Source organism: Octodon degus, unplaced genomic scaffold, assembly GCF_000260255.1.
Source record: "Octodon degus isolate 3935 unplaced genomic scaffold, OctDeg1.0 scaffold00157, whole genome shotgun sequence".
In the NCBI taxonomy this organism is placed as follows: Eukaryota; Metazoa; Chordata; class Mammalia; order Rodentia; family Octodontidae; genus Octodon; species Octodon degus.
Window position 1 is genome coordinate 5674963 of NW_004524733.1, and position 7085 is coordinate 5682047.

Genomic DNA, 7085 nt, shown 5'->3' on the forward strand with positions numbered 1-7085 from the left:
TATTATTTCATTGAAAAAAAGATTTGTGCTTATGCTTTATTTTATCAGTTTTTCATACCTATATCTTATAAGCTGAGCAACTATTTGGAATATAACAATGTCCAATTTATTAATCATTGATACTATTCCATTGTTTTGAAATTTTTTATCACTGCTTTTACTATTTTCATTTTCAAAGTAAGAAAAAAAACACGGACTTTCTTCTTATGTTTTATACACAATTATACTATTAGGCACGTCACAATGGGTTGCACTTGGTCTCACAACAGAGTTGTAGTGCTTGAGGGTGAAAAGACCATCCATTACTGGCTGGGCATATATACTACAGTGCAAAGGTTGAGGAATGTATCACAACCTCCTTCAAACAATTTCCAATACAACCATCATTTGCTTTACTATGATAAAATTACCTGAAAAAACTAACATTGATTTTTATTTTTTGTTTGTTTTTAAATAATTGGGAAATTTTACTTTAATATTATACAGTGTAATCAGACATTAGCAATGATATTATGTTTGGAAATAGGTGAGAAACATAAAAAAAACTTTCCTCAATGTGTGCTTCAAAGTGCAATTAAATGTAAATATACAGTTATATCTATATATATATTTATGACTATATATACAAAGGCATAAGATAAATTATAAATATAATAAAATATTTTGAACCTTCAGAAAGAGCACAACTAGTAAATTTTCTTATGTATATTGTACTGAAATGAGTTGTAGTACCAAGTTTAATATCCAACTTAGAATCACAGAATGTGAACAGAAATGAAAGGAGAATCTCAGATGTAATCAAGTTAAGGTGAGCTCATGCTGCATTATGCTGGGTCCTAAACTAACATAAGTACTCTTATAAGAAGAGAAAGATTTAAACACAGAGACACACACAGAGAAAGAATACTATGTGACAACAGAGGCATACACTAAAATATATAAAGGAATATAAGGATTGTTGAAAGCCATCTGAAGATAGGAATATAAAAGAAAAGATACACTCCTGGAGCCTTTAGAAAGACAATAGTCATGGCAACGTCAGTAATTTTTATTAGTACATGTTTGAAATACAAAAAGTTCTCAACTATATCCTAGAAAGACCAAATGAAGCTAGCAATGATAAATATGTACTTGGATGAATACGGTATGTAAAGTGAGTTGGTAAATATAAGGGAAAGACAAGGAATGAGTACCAAGGAAAGAAGACAATGACAAGAGTAAGTCAATACCTATCAATAATAACTGTCAGTGTGAATGGTTTCAATTCCCCAAACAAAAGACAGAGATGGGCAGAATGGATCAGTAAACAAAATACAACATTATGCTACATACAACACAATAATAAACTCATTGGATAAGTATTTTTTTGTTTGTTTTAGGGAAGGGTCTACAGGGTGTTCAGGGTCTCATTACTAGATCGGACTCATATGATCCACCTGTTTACAGCCTCCCAAGAGTATGGATTACAGGCACACACCACCATGTCTAGTATCAGTTGCCATCTCAGCATGCCCTGGGGGTGAGGCCAGCATGGCAAGTCCAGGGATCAAACCCCCAGACCCTGTGCTGCTTGCAGGCGTTTCAATCTGCTGAGCTATTTGGCCTGCCCTCATTGGACAAATATTAAATGGTAAAAAATAATATTTCATGCAACATGAATCACCCCAAAAGCAGGTGTTGCTATCTCATATTTAGAAAAGTGAACCTCAAGCCAAAAATGATCAACAAGGGCAAAGAAGGTAGCTACATATTGGTTAAGAGAACTATTCAACAGGAAGAGATAACAATTATTAACTTATATATACTGAAAAATAGTGCTCTCCAATTCCTAAAACAAATACTGCTGGATATAAAAGACAGACAAACATAAAAATAATTATAGTGGGGGACTCAATAACCCATTATGACATATAGATCAATTAGAAAAAAAAGATAAAAAATAAAAATAAAAAATAAAAAAATAAAAAGAAAGAAATAAAAGAAAACAAAGATCAACAAAAGGATATCAGTATTGAAAAACCCTTCAAACAAATGGATTCAAAAGATATCTAGAGTGTTCCACATAACATCAATTTTTCCCATCAGCACATGGAACTTTCTCCAAAGTATACCACATACTATCCAATAAAACAAACTTTATTAAATGTAAAAAACTGAAATTATATCATGCATATTATCAAATCATACTCCAATGAAACTAGAAAAAATTGTCAAAACAAAACACAGAAATTAGGCACATGTGTGGAAACTAAACAATACATTCTTACATAATGGGTTAAAGAGTAAATCAAGGAAAATAAAATAGTTTCCAAAATTAAACAATAATGGCACACAGTATACAGTAACTTGAATGTCTGTATCACAAAAATATATTGAGCCCAAATAAATAACCTAGTAATGTACCTTAAGGTCCTAGAAAAGCAAGAATAATCCAAATCCAAGGATAGTACACGGAACAAAATTATGAAGATCATAAAAAAGTAAATCTGTGACGAAAACACACTACTCAAGAACCAGAGAATCAGAGTTGGTTCTTTGAAAGAATAGAACAAATAGACAAAATCCTAGGCAAACTAACCAAGAAAGGTCAGAAAAGACCCAAATCCATGACATTAGAGATAAAAAGGTAAAATCAAAACAGACTGATTAAATCAGAAAGATTAACAGTGAGATTTCAAACCTGTACATCAAGAAACTGCAGAAATAAGAAGAAATGGAGAGATTCCTAGATATATTTGAATTACCAAATTCAATCAGTTTTAAATCAAAACATGATCAACTACATAGAAAATCCAAAACAATCCACCAGAGTATTCCTAAATTTGTTAGCTAAATTGAGCAATGTAGCAGGATACAAAATTAATACAAAAAAATCAAAAGCTTTCTTTTACAAAAATAATGAATACAAAGAAAAAGGGATTAGAAACAAAGTACCATTTGCAATAGCACCAAAGAAAATTAAATACTTAGGACTTAACATAACTAAGAAAATGATAGAACTTTACATTATACCTACAGTACTCTGAGAAAAAAAATTAAAGAGGATATCAAAAAATGGAAAGAGAGCCCCTGATATTGAAAATGTTCAATCAAAATAGTCAAAATGGTATACACCTCAAATGTATTCTCAATCAAGATACTAAGAGCATTCTTCAGAGTTCTAGAGAAAACCATCATAAAATTCACATGGAATCAGCAAAGACCCTTAATGACAAAAGAAATACTGGGTAACAGGAACAAAATGGAAGGTATCACACAATCCTGGACTTGAAGTTACATTACAAAGCTACAGCAATAAAAACAGACAGAATGGTACTAGCACAAAACCAAACATAAGGATCAACAGAACAGAATAAAGGATATAAAAACAACCCCAAGTACAATTAATGATTTGATCTTTGACAAAAGGGCCAAAACATACACAGAAAGAAAGATAGCCTTTTTAATAAATGGTGTTGGGAAAACTGGCTATTCACATGTAGAGAACTGAATGCAGATCCATATCTCTTACAATCAGTCTCCTATAGTAAAATCAAAATGGGTCAAAGATTTAATCGCTAGAACTACTTGACTTGCGGTAAGATAAAATTGAAAAAGAAATCTCATAACGTTACTGGGGCAGGTGTGAACTTTCTACAAAGAAACCTGACTGCACAAAATAGTACCAAGAATCATCAAATGAAGTTGTATCAATTTTTAAAAGCTTCTGCATAGCAAAATAATCAACATAGTAAAAAGACAATGAATGGAATGGTATACATTTTTGCCAACTTTTTCTCAGAGAGCAGACTAATATCTAGAGTCATTAAAGAAGTAAAAAAAAAGTACTCCCCTAAAATAAAAGATCCATTCAAAAAATGGGCAAATGAAATGAATAGACATTTCACAGAAGTACAAATGGACAACAAATACATGAAAAAATACTAACATCACTGGCCATTAGAGAAATGTAAATGAAAACATCATTGAGATTCTATCTTCCCCCAGCAAAAATGGCCGTATCATCAAGAAATAAAATACTACAAATACTGGAGAAGCTGCAGGAAAGAGCAAACCCTTTTCCATTCTGGATGGGAATGTAAATTAGTACAGACAGTATGGAAATGAGTATGGAGATTTCTCAAAAAGCTAGAAGTAGCAATTCCACTTGATCCAGTTATTCCCTTCTAGGTATCTTGCTCAATGAGTTAAAGTCATCATGCTACAGTGAGACATATATATCCATGTTTATAGCAGCATATCTTCTGATAGCTAAACCTGGGCGCAGTTTATATATCTATCAACAGATGAATGAATAAAGAAAATGTGATATTTACACATAATGATAAACTAGTCTGTGAAAAAGATATACCCAAGTCATTTGCAGCAAATGGATGCACCTTAAGACCCTAATCTTAAGTGAAATGCATCACTCATACACACACTTAAATATCACATGGATTCCCATACAAGAAAAACCCAAAATATAAAGAGTAGCATAAGAGATAGATATAGGACGTAGGGTGATAGGTGTTTCTCATATGTGAATGAGATAAACAGATGGAGAGAGGAGGAGTAAGAAGAATGAAAGGGGAAGAAAACAGGATTTAAGATGTGTTATATACATATACCAATTCCCCACAAGGAATATATATATATTATATTTTGCAACATGTACTAATAAAAAATGGATTTATATGTTTTGTTGTTGCATAAGTAGAGCTAGCAGTGTCAAAGTGGCCATATTAAACAAAACGTATATAGATCTAAACTAATTCCAATAAATCAACAGCAGCATTTTTAACAGAACTAGAAAAACCAATACTAAAATTTTTGTGGAGCCAGAAGAAACCCAAAATAGCCCAATCAAACCTGAGGAATAAGAACAAAACAGGAAGCATTATAATGTTAGATTTAAGATATACTATAAAGCTACAATTTCAAAATAGCATGATACTGGAAAAAAACTAGGCATGGAAGCCAAGGGAGATCAGTTAAACAGAATAAAAGATGTGGAAACAAACCTAAGCACAATCAACCATCTGAGTTTCCACAATAGGGACAAAGCATACACTCAAGAAAAGACACCCAATTTAACAAATTATGCTGTAAAAGGTGGTTGACAGATGCAGATGAATGAATGTAGCTCTATATTCTTCACATATTAAAACAATCTAAATTATTTAATGACTTAGATATTCAAACAGAAACATTGGATCTGCTGAAAGAAAATATGATATAACTCTTGAAGACAAACGCATAGGCAAAGACTTAATAAACAAAAAACTTACTTGTGTAAGATATAATACCAAGGCTCACTAAACAGAATTTTATCAAATTAAGACACATTTTCACAACAAAGGAAAGAATGCAACAGAGAAGAAACAAACTGCACACATTGGAAGAAATTTTCCAGCTATTACACAGAGGACTGGAATCTAGAATACAAAAATACTTCAAAAATTAGACTTTAAGTAGTACAAGATCCAATAAAAACTGGAATATTGCAATACTTCTCAGAAAGAGGTACTTCATAGAAAAGGAAATGCAAATGACCAATACATACATGAAAAAATAATTAGCAACTTCATTCAATAAACACATACAAATCAAAACAATCATAAAGATTAGAGCAGAAATAATTCAATTGAGATGAAGGAAAGAATTCAAAGAATTAAAGAAGCAAAAAGCTGGTTCTTTGAAAGATTAAATAAAATCGATAAGTCCCTAGTTAACCTCACAAAAAAGAGGAAAGAAAAAAATCAAATACAAGCAAAAAGGAATGAAAAAGGTGTAATTAGCACAGACCCAGTGGAAATTCAGAAGATTAACAATACCTACCTTGAGAATCTTTACTCTCACAGAAGAGAAGACACAGAAGGAATGGACAGATTCCTAGAAATGTATAAATTACCACAACTGAACTGACAAGATATAACCATTCTCAATAGCCCAATAACAGCCAATGAAATACGAGATGTAATTAAAAACCTACCAACAAAGAAAAGTCCAGGTCCGGATGGATTCACAGCTGAATTCTACAAGAAATTTACAGAAGATGTAGTCCCTATACTCCTCAAACTCTTCCATGAAATTGAAAAGGAAGCAATCCTCCCAAAATCATTCCTGGAGGCAAGTACTTTACTGATACCAAAACCAGGGAGGGACGCAACTAAGAAAGAGAACTACAGGCCGATCTCCCTCATGAACATAGATGCCAAAATCCTCAATAAAGTCCTAACAAATAGAATTCAGCAAATCATCAAGATCATACAAAATGATCAGGTAGGATTCATCCCAGGGATGCAAGGAAGGTTCAATATTCGAAAATCTGTAAATGTAATACACTATATCAATAGAGCGAAAACTAAAAACCACATGATCATGTTCATTGATGCAGAAATGGCTTTTGACAAAGTCCAACACTCATTCATGTTCAAAGTCCAACAGAAAATTGGAATATATGGCCTCTACTTCAATCTGGTAAAAGCCATGTATGAAAAAACAACAGCTAACATAATCTTAAATGGGGAAAAACTGAAATCTAGATCTGGTACAAGACAAGGATGCCTTCTATCACCTCTCCTATTCAATATAGTTCTGGAATCATTAGCTACAGCCACTAGACAAGAGAAAGAAATAAAAGGAGTAAGAATAGGCAAAGAAGAAGTTAAATTATCTTTATTTGCAGATGACATGATGCTTTATTTGAAAGACAGAAAAAACTCCACCAAGAAGCTACTAGAATTAATACAGATATTCAGTAGCATAGCAGGCTATAAAGTCAATACCCAAAAGCTAATAGGATTCCTCTACACAGACAAGAAACACACTGAGAGGGAAATTATAGAAACAATACCTTTTACATTAGCACCGAGGAAAATGAAATACCTTTGAATTCATCTAACTAAAGAAGTCAAAGATCTTTTCAAGGAAAATCACAGTACTCTGAAAAAAGAGATCGTAGAGGATTTCAGAAAATGGAAAGATATTCCATGCTCATGGATAAGAAGAACCAACATTGTGAAGATGGCCATACTCCCAAAATTGGTGTACAGATTTATTACAATATCTATCAAACTACCATGGACATACCTCACAAAGCT

At 32.4% G+C, this 7085-nt stretch overlaps 1 protein-coding gene and 1 pseudogene across 1 annotated transcript in view; one reads left to right on the plus strand and one right to left on the minus strand.

The window, feature by feature from the left end:
• The window catches only part of Col4a5 (collagen type IV alpha 5 chain), a 351283-nt gene that overhangs the window by 313059 nt on the left and 31139 nt on the right, over positions 1-7085 (minus strand). The window lies entirely within an intron of this gene.
• Positions 1-7085, plus strand: part of LOC105743719 — a 92131-nt pseudogene that overhangs the window by 67943 nt on the left and 17103 nt on the right.